Raw genomic sequence first — 24,144 nt, 5'->3', positions numbered from 1 at the left:
TCCAGTGTAATACTGATACATCTGACTTTATCTTCTCCCTCTCAAACTGCAGAGTGAATCTTATCTTATTATGACCAGTGCCTTCTAAGGGTTCCTTTACCTTAAATCCCCTAGTTAAATCTGACTCATTACACTGCACCCATTCAGGATTTGCCTTTAAACTTAGTGTGCTCAACCACATGCTGCTCTAAAAAAACAGTTCATAGGATGTCTACAAATTCCATCTCTTGGAATCCAACACTGACCTGATTTTCCCAATCTACAGTAGCTACACATTAAAATCCCCCTTCACTAACACAACTTTGCCCTGATTACATGCCTTTTCTATATCCCATTGAAATTTGTCTCCCACATCCTGGCTACTGTTCATACACCTGTATAAAACTCCCATCAGGGACTTTTTACTCTTGTAGTTTCTTAACTCTCTTCTCAAGGATCCTACATCTTCTGATTCTCCGTCACCTCTTTCTAATGATTTGACTTCATATTCTACCAACAGAGCTGCACCACCCGCTTTGCCTACCTGCCTATCTTTTTGATACAAGGTGTATCCTTGGATGTTAAGTTCCCAACTATGGTATTCTTTCAGCTGTGACTCAGTGATGCCCACAATGGCATATCTGCCCATCTCTAACTGCATTACAAGATCATCTACCTTATTCCATAACCTGCACGCATTAAAATATAACACTTTCAGTCGTGTATTCATCCCCCTTTTCAATTTTGCCCCTAGTTTGTTTCAGTAATGTTAAATGCAGTATGATAGATATTCGTATGGGTAGCAGAGGAAATTCATTTTACTGACTGCAATTTTGCCCTATCACCTCTCTGTTCTTCTTCACCACATCTACTTGTAAACCAACATCTCCACCCTCAGCCATTTCCCATCCCGATGCCCAATTAGTCTGAACCCTCCCCCAAAGCTCCAGCAAACCTGCCACAAGAATATTTGTCTTTCTGAGTTCAGATGTAACCCGTCCTTTTTGTACAGGTCATACCTTCCCCAGAAGGGATCTCAAATCATCTAGGGAAAAAAAGTATGTATAAATAAATATTATATATATTTATTTATTAATACCAGTGTACTGGAGGAGGCCAACATGAACAGCATCTCCACCATGACAAAGCCACACCAACTCCAACAGATAAGTCATGGCATTCCAATGCCTAACTCACATCTTCCCAAACAGACCCTTTCCCCCCAGTTGTAGGAAGGCCCACAAGCCCCTAGTGGGCAAAGAAAATGCTTCAAATATAGGGCGTATGAGAGAATGTTGTGATTAAGGACTTAGGCAGAAGTCAGCATTAAATAGCAGGGTAAGTAAATGAAACAGAATTAGGAGATCACATCTGGAGGAAAAAAATGATATCAAGACATGTTGTTTTGAACATGAAGAGAGTAATAATTTATTTCTACACTGCAGCTTTATGTACTTCTGAATGAATTTTTGTTGCAACACTAGAAATGCAAATTTTAACTTGTAAAGGGTAGGATTTAATTACCAGGTAGTTTGTTTCAGTGATGTTAAATACACTATGATAAATATCCATATGGGTAGCAGAGGTAATTCCCCTCCTTTTGTGCAAAAACAAACTTTCATTTTATCTCAAAAACAGAACTTACCACAGTTTAACAAATTTATTAATCCATTGATTGAGACAACCGCATTTTACATCAACTAACTTGATAGGGGAATATTAAGAAAGTACCAATATTCAACATTATTATACTATTATTATATTAAATATTGAATATTAAAATTTTAAAAATCACTCAATTAGTTTAATGTGCAGATCATCATAAGAAAAATGCAGTTTCCCATGTGGCTCAATGTGCAAGCAAATCATTAATACTTAAAGATCTGACAAATTCCTATCAATTTGTAAATGATCTTAATCTTGCCAGCAATTATGATGGTGCATTTTGACAAGTCAAACCAATTCGACTGGGCAACAGCCAAAATTTCTACATCTGATTGTTGCCGGTTGATTGTTACAGGAAATTGTGAAGGTGTGGGCATTAAAAGAAAGCCTTCAGAAGAAAATAAGAGGAGGAGTAGGCCACTTAAGACTGCTCTGCCATTCATTATAACTTTGCCTGTATGTTCCCGGCCTAATTTCTCCTGTATATAAGCCTCACTTCCCTGCTCTTTCAAAATTTATCTGCCACTTCTGTAATGATACCAATGATCTGGCTCACAAACTTCTTGGAAAGGGAATTTGAAAGATTCATCATCCTCTGTGGTGAAGTTTAGATTTAAATGGCTGTTAACTTGTCATGTAAAAATACTCCCTTGTCAAGATTCTCCTGCTACTGGAAGCATCTCAACACCTACCCAGTAAAGGCCCCTCAGGATATTATATGCTTTAATAAGATCACCCCTCATTCTTCCAAAACCAAAGAATATAGGTCTAAAACTTATTTAGCTGCTTGTGATAGAATAACCATCTTTTCCCAGTTTGGTGAATCACTTTTCAATTGCCTTCATTGCTGATTACATCCTTTCCTAAACAACAGGATCAAGATTATGCACAATGTTCCAAGTGTGGCCTCATCAGTACCCGATATAATTTTAACATTACTTCCCTATTTTAAAATTCTAACCTTCCTGCAATAAAGGCAAATAAGCTATCTGCCTTCTTCACATTTCTCTCTTGAGTTTGTTGACTGATTCCCTGCTGCAGACCCAAACTGGCTTTGGCCACCCAGCCAGTGATATGCTACCAAGCCACACTCAGGGGTGGGCCCAGAGAATCTTCTGAGTGTTTGCTACTGCCAGTGCTTCGTGTAAGTGATTTGCTGAAGGGGACTTTTTGCCTGTGGTATCAGAGCCCCAACAAGAACTGATATGTCAGCAGAAGAGAGGAAACAGATATTAAAGCAAGCATTTGGATGGGAGTCATGACACTTTGGATTTCACCGACTGACTATTACTATCTCTCACAGCTGAGGGATTCATTATTGTTACCCAATCAAAGATTAAAACAGTTTTATTTTACTGCTGTAAATTACATATGATACTGTATTCCTTGTGGTTTAAGATCACAAGGGGCTTTAATATTCTTTCAACTAAACCTTGCTTTTGCAGCAATCTCCAATGTATCCATCACAGGACAAATAGAAAAGCATTTATTTCTTATTTGCTATTCAATAATTAGTATAATGTACATCAATGTTTAAAACAGCAAGTCAGTTTTAGAATCCTGCCAATAGTCATAAACAACTCATGATTTGTGATGTGCTATGACTCCCATACTTAAATTTAGCACTGCAGAATTTTTGCCCATTATCCTTTTGCTAGCAAGAATTGTATGTACAACACAAGAGATTCTGCAAATGTTGGAACAGATCAGTCCTGATGAAGGGTCTCGGCCCAAAATATCTCCTGTTTATCAATAATGCTGCCTGGCCTACTGAGCATTTACTGTGTGTAGAATGTATCAATGCTATTAGCTCGTTTGAGCAAATTTGGAAGTCCCATTTTCTGAGTGTAACCATTTATTTAGAAAGGGTGAGAATTTGAAACTAGTTTGCCATATACTACATAAATAAGTGCCTGTCATCTAAACAAATGACACTTGTCAAGATTACACAGAGGAAAGTGATTTCACAGGCTGGCAATACAGATAAGTGGGTGGAAATTTTAAATTTATATTCAGTGCAATCAAAGTTTTGTTTAGCTCTGCAGGCTTACATTACAGATTCTGCAATCATAATGGCTTTGAATTGCAACTACAGTGTAACTGATGCAGTTTGCTCCATAGAAGAGAATTTGAGATCTCGCTTTATTTGTTAATTCCCTTTCATTCATATGGAAGATTGATTTTAGCAAGATGAACCTGGCACTGGTCAAAAACAAATCAGCTGAATGTGCATTAAGGAAACGGAATGAAAATTGTCAGAAGTATGAAGACAAGAGACTGCAGGTGCTGGAATGCAGTACAAAAGCAGAGCACTGGAGGAATTCAATGGGTTAAGCAGCAACTGTGAAATTAACAGGAGAGGCAAAGTGACAGGTTGCCAGCATATAATAGTATGTATGAGCATTTTAAAGAATATTCCTTTGATATTCTTGTGAGTTTGCATCCTGGACAACAAGTTTAACGGTCTCAAATCTCCTCAAATAGTTTAATAATAAATTTGGAAAAAACCCTGCATAGTCTGTCCAGCAGGCCATTACAAATTTCATAGGCCACAGATTTCCTTGAACTTTCCTGGAGTATGCATTTCTAATAATTAATGCTAGTCATGTAAGTTGAATTTAGTATGGGAATAGGTAATTTTTTGGTTATTTTTCTCCATAACCATTTTATTATTTCCCTGGATCTTGCAGTATTTATAGTTGAACTGTTAAACAGGAAGCAGTCCTCAGCTCTCTGTATCTTAGTTCAGTGATTAAACATGTCAGTTTGGACAGTCCGATTTCAGAATCAACACCTCTGGGCACATAGAATAAGTAACTTCCTTTCTGTTGCTTATGGGACTAGTTCAGTCTACTCTAAATGAGCATTTGTAATCTACAATCAGATCAGTGGGAATCCATTCACAACTGCAGCAGAAAACTCAACTCCATTACAAGGCAGTGCTGAAGAGCAGCCTTCAGATTCACATATGCAATAGTTGGGGAGTTCCTGTTGCAATCTGGAAGACAAGCTCTTTACATTTGGAACCTCAGGTATAGTTCTCAACCTGGGCTGGATGATTGTCCTGATGGAGTATCAATAATTACAGGGGGTTGGGTTCATGAAACTTAAGTAATATTTCAATAATAAGTTTGGAAAACTCATGAGGAACTAGCAGTAATTTGTTCCTACAGTACCTGCAGGAAAACTATCAATAAGACTGAAAGAGTGCAGATAAAATTTACAAGGGTGTTGCCAGGACTTGAAATCCTGAGTTACAGCGAAGCTTGAACGGGTTTGGACTTTATTCCCTGGAGCGTAGGAGAATGAGGGGAGATTTGATAGAGGTATTCAAAATGATGATAGGTATAGATAGGGTAAATGCAAGCAGGATTTCTACTGAGGCTGGGTGAGACTAGAACTAGAGGTCATGGGTTAAGGGTGAAAGGTGAAATGTTTAAGGGGAACTTGAGGGGGAAGCTCTTCACTCAGAGGGCGGTGAGAGTGTAGAATGAGCTGCCAGCGGAAGTGATGGATGTGGTTTTCATTTCAACATTTAAGAGATATTTGAATAAGTACGTGGATGGGAGGGGTGTGGGGGGCTGTGGTCTGGGAGCAGATTGAAGAGACTAAGCAGGATAATATGAGCAGCATGAGAATAGATGGGCCAAAGGGCCTGTTTCTGTGCAGTGGTGTTCCAAGACTCTCAGTTTGCAAGCATTCGTAATGGATGGTGATTTAGGTTTTCTAATCAGCAAGGAAGAGAAGGTGCTAGCCACTAATCTTAAAGAAACACATCTATAAAAAAAAGTGACCTGCAGTTCATTTTGTAGCAATTGAGCCTTTGAGCCAAAAGTTTCTGCGGTCCAGTCCAGAAGGTTAAGCATAAAAACGTAGACACAGAGGGAGTTCTGCAGTGCTGGAGGGGCCATCTTTCTGTGACCTTACATTCCCTCTCAGGTAGATATAAAATCTGCCATGGCCCCGTCTACCCTGAGTATCTTGGCTAAATCTTCATCCCTCAGAAAAGTGTAGTTGAAGTTGATTATATGGAAAAGCAAAGCAAACCACATCCTGTAGAGTGCTGGAGGAGCTCAGGAGGCCAGGCAGCATCTACGGAAGTGAATAAACAGTTGGCGTTTCAGGCTGAAAGCCTTCATCAGAACTGGAAAGGAAGGGGGGAGAAGACAGAACAAACAGGTGGCGGAAGGGGAAGGAGGGCAAACTGACAACTAGCATGGTTCAAGAGTGGTGGAGCAGCGGAAGGTTAACTTACACCCTATGGCTGCTGTGTTCCTCGTACTAGAATTGATTCCTGACTGCCAGTCATTTTGGGATGGTAAGGTGTAATAAAATATTCGGTATCATGTTAGCTCTCTCCTCAAAGACTCAGCATTTTCTGCGGCATGGATTGCCTCATTTCCTGTGCAAGTTATAATTCGGCAACGTTTGTAGACAGTGGCAATGCACTGGGCGAGCATTTAATCAGAAGAGTAACAAGGAAGGAAGGGGAAATCTCTGATTTATATTTCAATCAATTATTAATTCTGAAAATCTGAAATAAAAGCACAGAACTCTTGAAATACTCAGCAAGTCAGGCAGCGTCTGAAGAGTAATAAACAGGTTTCAAGGTGGCATCTCTCAACAATGAAGCTGCTTGACATGTTCAACATTCCTAGCGCTTTCTGCTTTTATCGATAATTCTTATGTCTGAAATATTTCACAGAGAGTGAATGGGACTTAAAAGGGGATTGAGGAAAAAGGAGTGACACCTGAAACAAATGTTCAAAGGTGAATTTACAAAAAAGGATGGAGTTCTGAAATAATTTCTGAACTAAGATACAGAGAGCTGAGGACTGCTTCCTGTTTAACAGTTCAACTATAAATACTGCAAGATCCAGGGAAATAAAAAAATGATTATAGAGAAAAAGAACCAAAAAATTACGTATTCTCTGAAGGATTTAGATACCATATATGCAAATGTTATTTTGCAGGGACAGATAAACTATGACTCATTTGGCTATTAACTTACACAATTATGCCTTAGTACACCACTACAAACCTCATTTGACAAAGATTAGCATTTTTAGTGTTTTTTTATGGAGAACCATACTGAGAATATTGAAGTTAATATCAAAAATATTTTATGAATTACTCGTGTTGCAGCCACTTAATTCATTCTTGTGACTATCTTATCTATTTCTCTCTCTGGCTGTGAAGTTCAACACCTAAGACATCTAGACACATGGCCAATTAAGCGTTAGGTGCCCCTGCTTTGACATTTGGTGAATCCTGCCTCACCAGTCACTTCAAAACCTACAGGATCAAGTCATCCTTGCACACACAAAGCAGTTTGAGGTGAAGAAGACATCGAAGCCAAAGTTAATGAAGTTTTTACACTTAGCTGAATCTTTCTAGATTATTGATAAGAATTAGACATGTAAAAGATTATCAAACTGGATTTCAAGGTCCAAAGACCAAAAGGACACTGTAGGGCAGGGTTTCTGAACTGGAGTTCTATGGAACCCTAGGGTTCTGTGAGAGGTCATGATTTTAAAAAAAAACATCGTTTTTTTGAACTTCGTGCAATGTGCGATGCTAGCGCTCACAGTAGTGGGCAGTGACTGAACTGTCCCTTTAGCAATCTCGTTTGAGGTCTCTCAGCTCAGTATGACAGTGCGCAACAGGACCGTGATTATTTGCTTGAGTCCATACTCAATTTTTGACGTGAGGTAGGGGAGACCGCTGATAATTGGTGAGCACTGCATTGCGTGGAGGGGAGGATGGTAGGTTGATAATTTGTGAGCGCTGTATTGCATGGACGGGGAGGGCAGTAGGCTGATGAGGAGTGTGAAGTGCATTTTCCCAGCATTGAATGAACTCGACCAACTTGGGCTGTGACGTCAGCCTCTCCCTCCTGAGTTACCTCCAGAACTTCCCCTTCTGTGCCGCCAACTGACTAATGAGAGTGAACAAACTCTACTGGTGTAGTAGAAAATTGGAGGGAAATTTTCATTCTAAAGAAGGGATTTTTATGCACTGAGAATCAGCTGCTGACCTGCCACTTATCTCGAGTTCAACACAGAACTGGGTATTTGTGCAGCAAAAAACAGGCACAGGTTTTACATGCTAGGCCTATATTTGAACCTGATCATGTCACTTAGTAAGAAAATGTTTTCTGAATCTTGTATAAAATTGTATCTTAGGCTATATTTCTATTACTATTGCTTTGGCTTATGGTTTTTAGTAACTTTACTATTTAATGTTGTCAATAAATTTTCATGTTGTAAATAGCATTAACTAAAATCAATTTACAGTATTTATTTAAATTAAATCTACTGAGCCTACCTTTCGAAAAATTAAATCCCATTTTGGAACCCTGACTGAGTCCTGACGAAGGGTTCCGGCCCGGAACATTGACTGATCATTTCCACGGATGCTGCCCGACCTGCTGAGCGTGTTGTGAGTTATGCATCTCCTACTGTCCTGCACTACAAAGTGCCTGACTGATAATAGCAAAAAGGCTCTTTCCAAATTGACCCTACTGGCACACCGGCTCCCAAATGCACCCATAGCCATCACAACTGATGCTTCGGACTACGCTGTGGGTGCTGTGCACAAAGGGTTGATCAGAAGCCTGTGGCAGCCTCTCACCTTCTTCAGCTGCCAGCTCTGTCCCCCCAATGGAAGTACAGCACGTTTGACCATGAACTTCTCCCTCTCTATCTGGCTGTCTGCCATTTTCGTTTTTCTCTAGAGGGTCACCATTTCGAAGGGTTCATTGAACATAAACCCTCGTGCACGCAATGTCCAAAATAGCAGACCATTGGTCCGCACGGCAGCAACACCGCCTGGCCTACATATCCGAGTTCACAACTGATATACAGCATATCAAGGGGAAAGATAATGCTGTGGCCGATTGCCTGTCATGGCCGGCCATGGAGACTGTACACATAGGGGTTGACTATGCTACTGACCTAGGCTTATCGAACAGCAGTCATAGGCCTGCAGCTGGCTGACATCAAGTTCGGGGAGGTTGGGGTTTCTCTCCTGTACGATGTCCCAACTGGTCGACCTCCCCCCATAGTGCCCGCAAACTGGAGGTGGACTGTTTTTGACTCCGTACATGGCCTCTCGCACTCGGGCCAGAAGGCCTCACAGGAACTGGTTTGTGTGGCATGGCCTCAGAAAGGATGTGTGTGATTTGACTGCAGCTTCTGTTGGGTGCCAGTGGGCAAAAATTTAACCGTCATATCCAGGCACCATTGGCACCTTCTGAGGTCCCTGATCATGTTTGACCACGCCAATGTGGGCATTGTTAGTCCTCTTCCCCACTCCTGCAGTTTCTGTCACCTCCTTACCATGGTGAACCGTGACCTCTCAACACTATTCCAGCCCCTTGTTAAATTCAATTCCTCTGCACCTATTCCTCCCTCCTATCATGGTGTACAGCACCCCTGGGTTCCTGCTCACCTACATTCCGCCTCGGTTGTTTTCGTCCGTCTTGACACACACCAACACCCCCTTAGGCCCCTTACGATGGCCTGTTCTGTGTTTTGGAATGGGGAGAAAAGTCTTTTTATCACAGATAAGATGGGTAAACCTGGATGTATTTCAATAGATCACCTTAAACTGGCCCACCAGGATTTGGAATATTCCACTTCCATGGCCCTGCCATGACCATGAGCATGTCAACATACCTCCGGCCGAGCCAGAAGCTCCTGTGGTTCCTCCGCCACGGAACAGCGGCCCTAGCCAGGCGGCTCATGCGAGCTCCAGACAGGCTCGCAAAGCCAGTTTTAGTGGATTCTGGAGTGGCTTTTTTCGGGTAATATAATTGGGAGAAACATACATAATCCACTGCCACCGACATTGAGTTGGGGTTTCGTTTAAGTGGCTGGTCTGATGTGATGACGTAATTACATAAAAGGATTTCAGAGCATTTTTGTTGTGTAGGTTTTGGAATTTAATAAAATGTGTCACGGGTTTTGTTAAACGTAAAACGCCTCACTTTGTTTTAGTTGCGGAAACCAACACCACAAATGAAGTAAGAATATAGGAACAGACTAACTTAGATATTAGGCTAGATTACAAAGGCCTTGAAGATTATTTTAATTGCCAAACATTTGCTTCAGAATCCTAGGTTTTGGATAAATATAAAATCACATTTGCTTATAATCTTGTTATACATAATATCAGTTCCTGTATTCATGTGTCTGCACTTAACTGTGTGAAATGTTTAGAGGAATTTAAAATGAAGTAGTTACTGTGGTAACACAAATGGTTCAGTCAGTTCAGATAGGCAACAATATCTCCCCCATGATCACCATCAATGCAAGTGCACCACAAGCCTGTGTGCTTAGCCCCCAGCTCTACACTTTGCTTTACACTTGTGACTGTGTGGCTAAGCACAGCTCCAATACCATATTGAAATTTGCTGATGACACCACTATCATAGGCCGAGTGAAAAGTGGTGGCAAACCAGCATATAGGAGGGAGATTGAAAATCTGACCAAGTGGTGCCATAACAACCTCTTACTCAATGTCAGCAAGACCAAGGAGCTGATTATTAACTTCAGGAGAAGGAAACCAGAGGCCCATGAGTCAGTCCTCATCAGAGAGGGAGAGGGTCAGCAACTTTAAATTCCTTGGTGTTATTATTTCGGACGACCTGTCCTGGGTCCAGCAAATATGTGCAGTTACGAAAAAAAGCATGGCAGTTCCTCTACTCTCTTAGGATTTTGCAAAGATTTGGCATGACATCTAAACTTTGAGAAATTTCTATAGATGTGTGGTGGAGAGTATATTGACCAACCGCATCACAGCCTGGTATGGAAAGCCCTTGAATGGAAAATGCTACAAAGAGTAGTGGATACGGTTCAGTCCTCCCCATTGAGCACATCTTCATGAAGTGTTGCCTGAGGAAAGCAGCATCCATCGTCAGGGATCCCCACCACCCAGGTCATGCTCCTTCAGGAAGAAGGTACAGGAGCCGCAGGACTGGCACCTCCAGCTTCAGGAACAGTTATTATCCCTCAGCCATCATGCTCTTGAACCAAAGAGGGTAACTTCACTCGCTCCACCATTGAAATGTTCCAGAACTTAGGGACTCACTTTCAAGTCTCTTCATCTCATGTTCTCGATATTTATTGCTTATTTATTTATTATTATTATTAATTATTTATTTTTGTAGTTGGACAGTTTGTTGTCTTTTGAACACTGGTTGAATATGTAAGTTGGTGTGGTCTTTCACTGATTCTATTATGTTATTATTCTATTATGGATTTATTGAGCATGCCCACAAGGAAATGAATCTCAGGGTTGTATATGGTGACATATATGTACTTTGATACTAAATTTACTTGGAACTTTGAAATGTATTTATAATATGACAAGCCAACAAAATACATGAACATATCTCAGCAGCTTGTCTGTTAAACTATGTAAAATATCTAACATAACCTTAAACAACAACTCCATTGTTACATTTCAACTTGCAGCATTTAGCCTTGACTGTCTCCAGTTCTAGTGATGTCAGGACAGACCTTTTTGCTCTTGTGAAGGCTCTTTGAAAACTAGTTCAACTTGTTTCATGGTCTGGTTACAGATGACTAATCTGATGTCCCACCCTGCTAACAATTTCAGAGCCAATTTGAAACAGGAAATGCTGGAAACATTCAACAGGTTGAATACTGTCTCTGGTGAGAATAACAGGATGAACATCTCAGCTCAAATTCCCTTTATCAATTCTCTCCACAGATGCTTTTTCATCTACCAAGTGGCCTCTGCATTTTATTACAGATTTTCAGCATTTGTTTTTTTTTCCTGAAGACTAAATGGTGAATGATAAATGTTTTCTTTTCCAACTAATCTGCAATTTTTACCTGCAGAGAATAATGTTCTTTTCTAGTATTGAGTGGACAAGACTGAGTGCAGAACCAAATGGACAAAGAGAGTAGTATATTTAGACCTACAGAAACATGCAGAAACAAGAGCAGGTGGAATCAAATAGATGCAGTTTGGCCGTGTGATGTTAACAGCACGTACTGGCCATCGAACTCATACAATATCCCCAAAACTACATCATGCCCTTCCAGGTGCAATTGTTCAGAACTTCTCACAGACATCTAAAAGCCCTTCCAGAATGCAGGAACAACATAATTCCTTTTGAAATTAACACAACAATATTCAGCACCTTAAAATAAAAAAGGGAAAACCATGTTTTGGATTGCCAAAACAAAATTAACAACCATAACCATTCTCCTTTTGAAAAGGTGGGACTTCAAGTTCTGGAAAACTTCCCTTTTGTTTATCATTGACCTCAGTTTTATGAGATGACACTCACTCAAATATTACTTTAGTGCCAAGGGCACTTATTCTTAGTCACTTCAGAAATTCATCTGGTACCAGGCTGTTCTGATGAATTGTCCTAGTAAAATCAAAGTGCTGACTAGTAGGCTATTATTGAATGTTGCTGGATAGATAGCATCATTGACAACACCTTTGATCATTTTGATAATGATTGAGAGTTGATGGGGCAATAATTAGAAGCATTAGATTTTTCTTGCTTTCTATATACAGGACATACCCGGGTAATTCTCCATATCATTGGGCAGATGCTATTCTGTGTTTGTACTGGAATAGTTTGGCTAAGTAGTTTAGTTAAAAAAACAAAGAGCTGATGATCATCTACAGTAGGAAGAAACTGTCGGTCCATGAGCCAGTTCTCATTAGGGCATCAGTGGTTGATGGTCAGTAGCTTTAAATCCCTTGGTGTTAACATACTAGAGGATCTGTCCTGGGACCATCACTTAAGTATCATCACAAAAAAAAGCACAACAATGTCTCTACTTTCTTAGAAGTTTGAGTCGATCCAGCATGTCAAAAACTTCGACAAACTTCTACAGATGCACAATTGAGAATACCCTGACTTGTTGCATCATGGCTTGGTATGGAAACACTAATGTCCAGAAATGGAAAAGGCTAAAGGAAGTGGTGAGCACAGCCCAGTTCATCACAGTCAAAGCCCTCACAACCACTGAATACATTTACATAGTGCACTGCCACAAGAAAGCAGCATCCATCATCAAAGACCCATCATCCAGGCCATGTCCTTTTCTCACTACCACCACTGGGCTAGAGGTAAAGCAGTCTTAGGTCCCAAATCACCAGGTTTAAGACTAGTTATCACCCGAAAACCATCAGGCTCCTGATCCAGCGTGGATAACTTCAATCACCACTACTCTAACCTGATTCTACGACCTACAGACTCACTTTCAAGAACACTTTACAACTCATGTTCTCAGAATTATTTTTTATTATTTGCACTGTTTGTCTTCTTTTGCACATTGGTTGCTTGTTTGTCAGTCTTTATATGTATAATTTTCTATAAATTCCATTGTACCGCTTCCCCCCCATAAATGCTGCCAGAAAATGAATCTCAGGGTAATATATGTTAATATATAGATACTTCGATGATAAATTTACTCTGAACTTTGAAATGCATGGCAAGATATAGAACGCTGGTATTCGGGATGTTGCATGGTCCTGTAGTTTTCACTGTATTCAGTTCTTTCAGCTTTTTAGAGAAATGTTTTTAGAGACTTACAGCACAGTACCAGCCTTTATCTTGATATAAGTTTATGTAAAACAACAGGATTCAGGATTCATCATCGTCTTAGATCTTCTGGCTGAGCTTGACTGAGAATGCTTCAGTGTTGCTCTTTGCACTGGGATGCTGGATATGTATTTAACGCCACAAGATATCTTAGGTAACTATGATTGAATAGCTCCATTACCCAATAAAGAGGCCACTGAGTGTATGTTCATGGTCTTCTGCTGTTGTTTATTTCACTTCAAGGTTCGATGTGACGTGCATTCAGAGATGCTCTTCTGCACACCACTTCAGTAATGCGTGGTTATTTGAATTACTGATGGCTTCCCATCTGTTTGAGCCTGTTTGGCCATTCTCTTCTGACTTTTCTCATTAAATAGGCATTTTCACCCACAGAACTACCTCTCACGGAATGGGTTTTGTTTTTCTCACCGTCCTCTGTAAGCTCTAGAGACTATTGTGTGTGAAATTTCCAGGAGATCAGCAGTTTCTGATCTGGCACCAACGATCATTCAAAGTAACTTATATCATATTTCTTCCCCCGTTCTGATGTCTGGTCTGAACAACAACTGAACCTCTTGACCATGTTGGCAATTGAGCATTGAGTTGCTGCCACATTATTGGCTGATTACATACTTGCATTACCAAGCTGTACCTAATAATGTGGCCACTGAGCTAATGTAAGAAAAAGAGAAGGCATGCAACAAAGCAAACATTAGTGGGAAGACAGAAGATTGGGAAGCCTTTAAAACCCTTTTGGGAGCAACTAAATGAATCATTAGGAGGGATAAGATGAAATATGAAAGTAAGCTAGCAAACAATTTCAAAATGGATAGTGAAAGCTTTTACAAGTATGTAAAAAATAAAAGAGAGATGAGAGTGGATATAGGACCACTAGAAAATGAGGCTGGAGAAATAACAATGGGGGAGAAGGAGATGGCAGATGGATTAAATGAGTTATTTTGCATCAGTCTTCACTGTGGAAGACACTAGCAGTGTGCCAGATGTTGAAGGGTGTGAGGGAAGAGAAGTGGGTGCAGTTACTATTACAAGGGAGAAGGGCTCAAAAAGCTGAAAGACGCAAGGGTACATAGGTCACCCGGACCAGATGAACTGCACCCTAGGGTTCTAAAAGAGGTAGCGGTAGAGATTGTGGAGGCATTAGCAATGATCTTTCAAAAATCATTGGACTCTGGCATGGTGCCAGAGGACTGGAAAATTGCAAATGTCACCCCACTCTTTAAGAAAGGATGAAGGCAGCAGAAAGGAAATTATAGACCAGTTAGTCTGACCTCCATGGTTGGAAAGATGTTGGAGTGAATTGTTAAGGATGAGGTTATGGAGTACTTGGTGACACAGGACAAGGTAGGAAAAAGTCCGCATGGTTTCCTTTAGGGAAAACCTTGTCTGACAAATCTGTTGGAATTCTTTGAGGAGATTACAAGTAGGATAGATAAAGGGGATGCAGTGGATATTGTATATTTGGACTTTCAGAAGGCCTTAAGGTGCACACATGAAGCTGCTTACCAAGTTAAGAGCCCATGGTATTACAGGGAAGTTACTGGCATTGTTAGAGCATTGGCTGATTGGTAGGAGGCAGCGAGTGGGAATAAAAGGATCCTTTTCTGGTTGTCTGCCAGTGACTAGTGGTGTTCCACAGGGGTTGGTGTTGGGACTGCTTCTTTTTATGCTGAATATCAATGATTTGGATGATGGAATAGATGACTTTGTTGCCAACTTTGCAGATGATACAAAGATTGGTGGAGGGACAGGTAGTGTTGAGGAAATAAGAAGGCTGCAGAAGGACTTAGACAGATTAGGAGAATGGGCAAGAAAGTGGCAAATGAAATGCAATGTTGGAAAATGCATGGTCATGCCCTTTGGTAGTAGAAATAAATGTGCAGACTATTTTCTAAACGGGGAGAAAATCCAAAAATCTGAGATGCAAAGGGACTTGGGAATCCTTATGCAGAACACCCTGAAGGTTAACTTGCAGGTTGATTTGGTGGTGAGGAAGGCCAATGCCATGTTAGCATTAATTTCAAGAGGTCTAGAATAGAAGAGCAGGGATGCGATGGTGAGGCCTAACCCTGAGTATTGTGAACAGTTTGGGCCTGTCATCTAAGAAAAGATGTGCTGACATTGGAGAGGGTTCAGTGGAGGTTCACAAAAATGATTCTGGGAATGAAAGGGTTATCATACGAGGAACATTTGATGGCTCTTGGTCTGTACTCGCTGGAATTTAGAAGGATGAGGGGGGGATATTGTTGAAACCTTTCGAATGTTGAAGTCCTAGATGGAGTAGATGTGGAAAGGATGTTTTCCATGGTGGTAGAGTCTAGGACAAGAGGGTACAGCTCATGATAGAGTGACGTCCATTTAAAACAGAGATGCAGAGAAATTTCTTTATTCGGAGAGTTGTGGATTTGTGGAATTTATTACCACAGGCAGCTGAGGAGGCCAGGTCATTGGGTGTATTTAAGGCAGAGATTGATAGGTTCTTGATTGGACATGGCATCAAAGATTATGGGGAGAAGGCTTGGGGAGTGGGACTGAGAAGGGGAAAAAAGAATCAGCCATGATTGAATGGCAGAGCAGACCCAATGGGCCAAATGGCCTAATTTCTGCTCCTGTATCTTATGATCTTATGGTCTTATGTGCTATCTCTTCAGCCAATAAAATTTAATATGCCAGCAGCACTTCTCTATTTGTTGAAAATATTGGAGTAATTCTTTTTACCTATATTTTCAGTAGCTTCAAAACTCTTTTTTCAACAGTCCTTCAGTTTAATGACTCTTTCTACTCTGAAGTTCTCCTCCTGCCTGTTAGATAAGAACATAAGAAATAGGAGCAGGAGTAGGCCATCTGGCCCCTCGAGCCTGTTCTATTGAATACCTTCTGGCAATCCAAGTAAATAGCATCCATCTGTTCCCCTCTATCCAGTGCGTTCATTATATCCTCAAAGAACTCCAGTAAGTTTGTCAAACAGGATCTGCCTTTGTTGAACCCATGTTGCATCTGCCTGATGGATCCATTTCTTTCCAGGTGCCCTGCTATTTCTTCTTTAATGATAACTTCAAATATTTTCCCAAATACAGATGTTAAACTAACTGGTCAATAGTTACCTGCCTTTTGCCAACATCCTTTTTTGAACGGTGGTGTGACATTTGCTGTCTTCAAATCTGCTGGGACCTGCCCAGAGTCCAGAGAATTTTGGCAGATTATCACCAAAGCCCCTATTATAACCTCTGCCATTTCTTTCAGTACCCTGGGATGCATTCCATCAGGACCAGGGGACTTAACCATCTTCAGGCCCTCAAGTTTGTGATAGCTATTGTATCGAGGGCCTCACCTCCCATCACATCCATTACATCTCTCTTTGGCATATTAGATGTATCCTCTACAGTGAAGACTAACACAAAATAGTCATTCAAAGCCTCTACTGTTTCCTCATTGACCAATATCAATTCCCCCTTCTCGTCCTCTAAGGGACCTACGTTCACTTTAACTACCCTTTTCCACTTTATATAACTATAAAAACTTTTGTCTGTTTTTATATTTTATTTTCATAATCTATCTTCCCTTTCTTTATTTCAAAGTTGCTGGTGAACGCAGCAGGCCAAGCAGCATCTATAGGAAGAGGCGCAGTCGACGTTTCAGGCCGAGACCCTTCGTCAGGACGAAGGGTCTCGGCCTGAAACGTCGACTGCGCCTCTTCCTATAGATGCTGCTTGGCCTGCTGCGTTCACCAGCAACTTTGATGTATGTTGCTTGAATTTCCAGCATCTGCAGAATTCCTGTTGTTTCCCTTTCTTTATTGGTCACTTTGTGGTTCTTTGTTGTTTTTTAAAACGTTCCCAATCTTCCGCTTTCCACTACTCTTAGTTTGATGCCTTCTTTAATTTCCTTTGTTATCCAAGTCTGGCTCTCCCCACCCTTACTGTCCTTGCTTTTAATTGGAATATACTTTTGTTGAGCACCATAATAAATCTCTTTGAAAGTCTCCCACTGTTCCTCAACCGTCCCATCATATAGTCTGTGTTCCCAGTCTACACTAGCCAAATCCTGCCTCATCCCATTGCAGTCTCCATTGTTCTGGCATAATGCACTGGTTTTAGATCGAACTGTTGTTCAAATATTCAGTGTCACTTCTTCATTTTTTTGTGGTGATTTGGCTAAGATTACAGGATGTGTGTACTGACTAGTGCTGATTGGAAGAACACTGTTACATCCTTTAAAACATCTAGCGCACTGAATAAGCTTTCAAAATAATGCATTACTATAATGCAATGCAAAGAGGATCCAGGCCATGGTTCAACAAAGACATATTTTAGTGCATGTTACTTCCAAATATATCGGTTTTAACATGGATATTATAATTGAGTGCAACATTTGACAAAGGCATTCGAATCAACTTCCTTTAAAATGACTTTCCACAAAATGCGTTGAACGAATGCTATTTACCACTCTTTGGGTTGAAGTGAGGCACGTGATTTGGGAGTTATGAAAAAAAGTTGGCTTTGCAATTATTAGTTTGCAGATGTTTTAACCTGAACACCTATTTCAGTTCCAGATATTCCCTAAAGGCACTGACTCACACTTAGACAGTGCCACCTCTCACAAACGGATGTTCTCCATCCCTCCCAGTACAGCTGCCCAGAAATTGTACTGTGTCCAACTTTTAGCATTGGCCATTCTGTGTTCCTACTGGAATAGTTTGGCTAAATAGTTTTTTGCAAAAAACCCCCCCAAAGAACTGATTATCAGCAGGAAGTAACTGCAGGCCCATGAGCCAGTTCTCATTAGGGCGTCAGCAGTCTAGCTTTAAGTTCCTTGGCATTAACATATCAGATGGTCTGATGCCAACCTCTCACTAATGGACTTCTCCATCCCTCCCAATATAGCTGCTGAGAAATTGCATTGTGCCCCAAGTTTCAGCAATGGTCCCGTAGCTAATGATGACCGTCAGAGAAGAATTGCCCAGAACTACATCTTTGGTGTATTACCAACATAATGTGATCACCGATTATAATCGAAGACTTAGTCAGTGTAGCAGTGGTGCAGATAGTAAAACACAGCCTCGGGTGACTGTAGGTATGTGAGCTGAGCTTGAGGGAAGAGGATATTGGTGGTAGCAACTAATTCCCAGCAGATCAGATGTAAAGCCAGAAGAAGTGGCTTTCTTCCATATTGCTCTATTTTCAGGTAGTAATCTTTCTAATTGACCTTGATGTTGAAATTTGGTCCACTGCCTCGGGGATATGATAATTTGGCTGCTCTACATTTGATGGAATGGATTACATGCTATCAAGAGGCTGGAAAAAAGAAGGTGGGCAGAGGTAACATCACAGTTTTGCTTCAGTTATGGTCCCTGGACAACAACAAAATGGCTTCAGAGTTGTTGTAATGAAGACCATCATTAGGAATAGAGAGAAAGCCAACTGTGGTCAACACTGGTTTCTCTGCTCTCGGTCACAGGGAAAGTCTTTGCTGGTTTCCACCCCCCCCCCAACCCACTCCACTAGCAGAAGAGTGGGGAGAAGGCAGGAACGGGGTACTGATTGTAGATGATCAGCCATGATCACAGTGAATGGCGGTGCTGGCTCGAAGGGCCGAATGGCCTACTCCTGCACCTATTGTCTAAGAGCAACTCCCTGGATCACTGTGTGAATTTTAAAAAAATATAGAGGCACAGTGAACATGATTTTCACTGCCCTATAACTCTGAGAAAAATACAAGAGCAGTTCCAGCCTGCACATGTGCCTTTAGTATTCTTACTAAAGTATTGGACTGCACTAAGTGGGGAGGGCTGTGGAGCACTTTCCTCAATTTGACTGCAGGTAAACATTTATCCCCATTTTATGTTTGTTTCACATGTGCACTTTTGCGTAGGTGACATGCAGATGGAGGTACACTGACTTACTGAATCAGTGAAGGCTCTTAGTGCATTCCCTTCAGACCCATTTCACTTCTTACTTGCCTGTAACCTATGCTCTTCCAAATGCCATCATCTCCACCCTGATTCTCCTCTCACTCACCTACATGAGGAGCAACTTACAATAGTCTATTATTTTCTTCACCAGCACATCTTTGGGAGCCAACTCTCAGCCGTAGCCAAAGTCACAGATGAAATTCACTGTCACTTTCTATGTCCCAAGATGGCCTTTGAGGAAAGGAGGTTTTGAAGATGAAGATCTCAGACCTGACACAAAGTCTCTTGGCCTACCAGCCAACAGTGATCCCTGCTGTCCTATCAGATCAGATACCAACGCCAGATGTGTTACAACATTTCAAAATTACAAATGTTCTGTCCATTAAATCCTCCAAATGTACCAGAAGGAATGAGTGAACCAACGTCAGCACCATCATCAGGTCAAAGTTAAGATCCTACCTAACTTAGCTGGTCTCTAATGCAGGCCACATTTCCCTCACGACCAACACCAGACTCCTGAAGTGCATACCCTATTCCAATCTGAGTCATTGAATGAGATTACCAGATGGACAGAGACGACGATTTAGAATGTGCTCAAAACCTACTTGAATACAACAATCCAACTGAGTCTTGGAAATCTGTGGCCATCTGCTCAAAGTGGAGACAAAGCATTTGGGATGGCTTTGAGATCCTCGTGTCCATACCTCAGGGGAATACAGAGCTCTTGTGCAAATGATGTACGGCGTGGGCCATCCCAGCTTGCATTTCCCCTATCTATACTCCTCATAATTTTGTATACCTCTATCAAATCTCCCCTCAATCTTCAATGTTCCAAGGAATAAAGTCCTAACATATTCAGTCTTTTCTTATAACTCAGGTCCTCCAGTCCCAGCAACATCCTTGTAAATTTTCCCTCTCCTGTTTGAACCTTATTTACATCTTTCCTGTAGGTAGGTGTTCAAAACTGCTTATGATACTCCAGATTAGGCCTCACCAATGTCTTATACAACCATAACATAACATCTCATCTCCTGTACTCAATACTTCAATTTATGAAGGCCAGCGTGCCAGAAGTTTTCTTTATGACCCTATCTACCTGTGACACCACTTTCAATGAATGATGGACCTGTATTCCCAGATCCCTTCGTTCTACTACACTCCTCGATGCTTTACCGTTCACTGTGTAAGACCTACCCTAGTTGGTCCTACTGAAGTGCAGCACCTTGCACCTGTCTGTGTTAAATTCCATCTGCCATTTTTCAGCCCAATTTTCCAGCTGGTCCAGGTCGCACTGCAAGCTATGATAGTCTTCCTCGCTGCCCACTACACCCCCAATCTTGGAGTCATAATTTCTACCCTAGAAAAAGTGCCAGAGAAAATCAAGACTCTGAAGACATTTCCTGAAAGGACACTAAGGCACCCAAAAACAAATGCAAACTTTTCGTCTTCCACATTAACTCTCATCACTAGAGTTCTGTGGTCAAATATTGAGCCCATAGTTACTCCACAGCTGCAGAAACTCAAAAGGATGTTGGGATATCTGGGTAGTAATTTTGAACTCAAATTGCTAAGAAACCAATGAATCAAACTGCAATAAAGCTTCTGGCTAAGTTCATTGAACAGTTTTGCTGTTCAAATCTACATTGGTAGTGTCTCTGACCATTTCACAGACAGAAGAAAAATAGGCTCTACAGGTGAACATTTCGTCACCTGGCTGATGGCATGTCATTACTCCTGCAATGTGCCCAGCAGCGCAGGGTGAGACTCTTGTGTATCCAAAACACCTCTCCCATATCCACTGCAAGGACTAACAGCCACTTTAAAGTTACTGTTTGTGACAACCACTACACTTGAAAGATGTCAAGATACCTTTCTGCTGATTGGTTCTTTTTGTGCTGTCACCAGTAGCTGTGTGAGGCAGGGACCTGGGTTGGATGCTGTTAATATTTAATATCATATGCTACACATAACAAAGGTACCCAAGGTGAATAAATGGCCAAAGATGCTCGATCACGCAACATTCTTCCCCCCTTTGATCTTCAGGAGCACCATGGAAACCTTGGACCCTAATATTTCAAAGTCCATCTCTCGGCTATGATGAATGGCATCTATTAATAATTATCTCTTAAGAATCAAATGGCTGTAACTGCTGAAACTTAGAGTTTCTAGCGAGGTTTTACAGTTGATAAGCAACTTTTCTGGATTGTGTGGTAGAAATACTAAATACATTGATATGACGTTTTTTTTGGCTGAAAATCACATTTTTTTAACTATCGAAAATAAACGTTGTTACTTTGTTGAGATTTACCAGCATCATACGTGTTTACCCACCGTGAAATTCAGATGCTAGGAAAGGAAGCTGTTAGTCACTTTCAATATTGATATTACTGAAATAAATGATCACAGTTGCAATAAAATATTCAGCTGCGCACAGTGAAAATCTTAAAGACATTTAAATAATGCTCTCTCTACCTTTGCATCTTGGTCAGCTTTTCTTCAAAAGGTTTTCCCTATGAAACTGTTCAGTCATGACTGGAAAGAGCGTTCATTTGCCAGGTGCCAGTCAGCAGCAGTGAATCAGCAGCAGTCGTACATGTATCGCAGCCAGTGAAATGACAGTTGGAACCATGTGATCAGTTCAAATTGAAAGGAAACAAGCATTTATGCTGATTAATCCATTACCACTCACCAAGTTCAAGCAACGGGCAAACAAGTCCACTAAATATAAACCAGAATTTGTAAAAGACAGTAGCATTCTACAGCCAATGTCAAAATTTACATTTCAGCTGAACAGAATTCAAAAGGAACTGCTTGGGAAGCACAGAAATACTGGACTGGATTTGAGCTTGTTCTGCTTTCAAATGAGCGATGTTTTACTTTCATTTTGTGCTCTTTTTCTGACTTGTTTAAGGACAAATTCAAATAATAACGTGTACGCCTGTCTGTCAGCAGCTGTTCATCATTTTAAGCATGTTCTTGTGCAAGGGTTCACAGTTGTATATGTTGAAAGTGCTGGCACTCATTCTCTCTCTCTCTCTCTCTCTCTCTCTCTCTCTCTCTCGCACTCTCCCTCTCCTGTTCTCTCCCTCTCTTTCTTTCTCTCCCTCGCCTCCTCTCTCATCTAGATCACTGGTAAAAATTGTTGTCCTGGTGTGATTTTGCACTCACTACGTGGAACACTAATCTCACGACCAGCAAGAGGACGATAACAAAAGGATGGCATGCCAAAGGCAGGTGGCATTGCGCTTGTGCCAAAAGTTTGTGATCCTGCTTGCGTCACTGAATTCAAATAACCAAATGACATTTAACGTTTATCATTCTTTCCCAGACTATAGGATTAATGACTGCACCATAAAAGTAATGATAAATCATGAACATCTCTGCTCATTTTTATGATTAAACATTTCACTTTACTCACGATAATAAAGATGAAGAAGATTTTCTGCTTTAATCACAAGTGGGAAACTGCACACAAACTGAGCCTGAAATTGCCTTAGTTAGATTAATTATCCATTAAGATTAATTCGAATAATGAGGAATATAAAATCTCCTACAAGCCAATGGAATGTGACAACATTGTTGAATTTATCAAGTCTTCTCCCTTTACTTTAAGCAAAGTTCTTTATATTTAAGGATGGTAACCTTGTGCAGTTTTATTAACAGGTGAAAATAAGTTAATTTTAATTCTATTACATAGAGATGAATAGTCTTTTACCTGTGATAGCTCAGTTTGAAAATGCCTGAAAACATTGGTGTAGGTATTAGATAATTCTTTTTATATTTATCCAAGATGACTCAGAAAGTGACAACAATGGCAGCCATGTTGTGCTTAACGTCATGCCTGAAATTTGACCAGGTGCTTTTTGATTGTGTTTTATCTGTGTGCTGATCACATGATTGACTATTTCAATGACATCATTTCTATGCAATGTTTATTTTGGATCACGGAGTGGGAAATTGAATCATGTTGTTCCGGGGACCTTTGTTAATAAACAGCCAGTGGCCATTCCTGGAACAAACATGCGCTATTAACTCTATGCGTGCCGATGACTCCTACATAACTCCCTTTACTTACCTTCTGCACCCAGGCCATGCATCACAAGGAACTGCTTCTCCTGGCCAAAACTGACTCCTGATCACTCTCCCCACCAATTCCTGATCACGTTGCTGGTCCCAAAACATAAATTCCAGGCCCCCAGCACAGCGGACTCCCCCTCCTGGACCCATGCAGAATCCAGTCTTGGCCACAGTTGATGTTCCTCAATCTATAATTCCTGTCTTCTGAGGCTAGGCTTCACTAATGAAACGACCAAAGGGTTCAATATGCATCCTATTTTGTTTTCTCCTCACACCATGCAGTGTGATCGCAACCACCTCCATTCCAGCGCTTGCCCCTCCTCTCTGTGAACATCCGCCCCCCTCCCCCCAAATGTATCCACCCTCACCCACACACAGCAACTGTTACCACCCCTTACCCAGATACTGATCATCTTAGGCAGTGACTGATTGGTGTAAGCCGTGTAAACCCTCCAGACATTTACAGCATCATCATCATTATGTTCTGTTTTATGATACGAGTGGTCATAGTCTTCCATTTGTCTTTCACCTGTTAATAAGCTCTTCTTATTCTTTTCTCTATCCATGGCCATGATTGTTCTCGGCAATTTCTTTCTACAGCAGTGGTTTGCCGTTTGCTTCTTCTGGGCAGTGCCTTTACAAGGTGGGTGACCACACCTCCCCCCCCACCCCTGCACTGCCCAGCCATTATCAATATTCTTCAGAGATCATCTGCCTGGCATCAGTGGTCGCATAACCGGAGCTTGTGATATGCACCAGCTGCTCATACGACCACCCACCTGCTCCCATGGTTTCACGTGACCCTGATCAGGAGGCTAAGCAGGTGTTACATCTTGTCCAAGGGTGACCTGCAGGCTAGAGGAAGGAAGGAGTGCCTTCCACCTCCTTTGATAGAGAC

This window comes from Mobula hypostoma, chromosome 16 (assembly GCF_963921235.1).
Source record: "Mobula hypostoma chromosome 16, sMobHyp1.1, whole genome shotgun sequence".
NCBI lineage: Eukaryota > Metazoa > Chordata > Chondrichthyes > Myliobatiformes > Myliobatidae > Mobula > Mobula hypostoma.
This window is presented reverse-complemented; position numbering follows the sequence as displayed.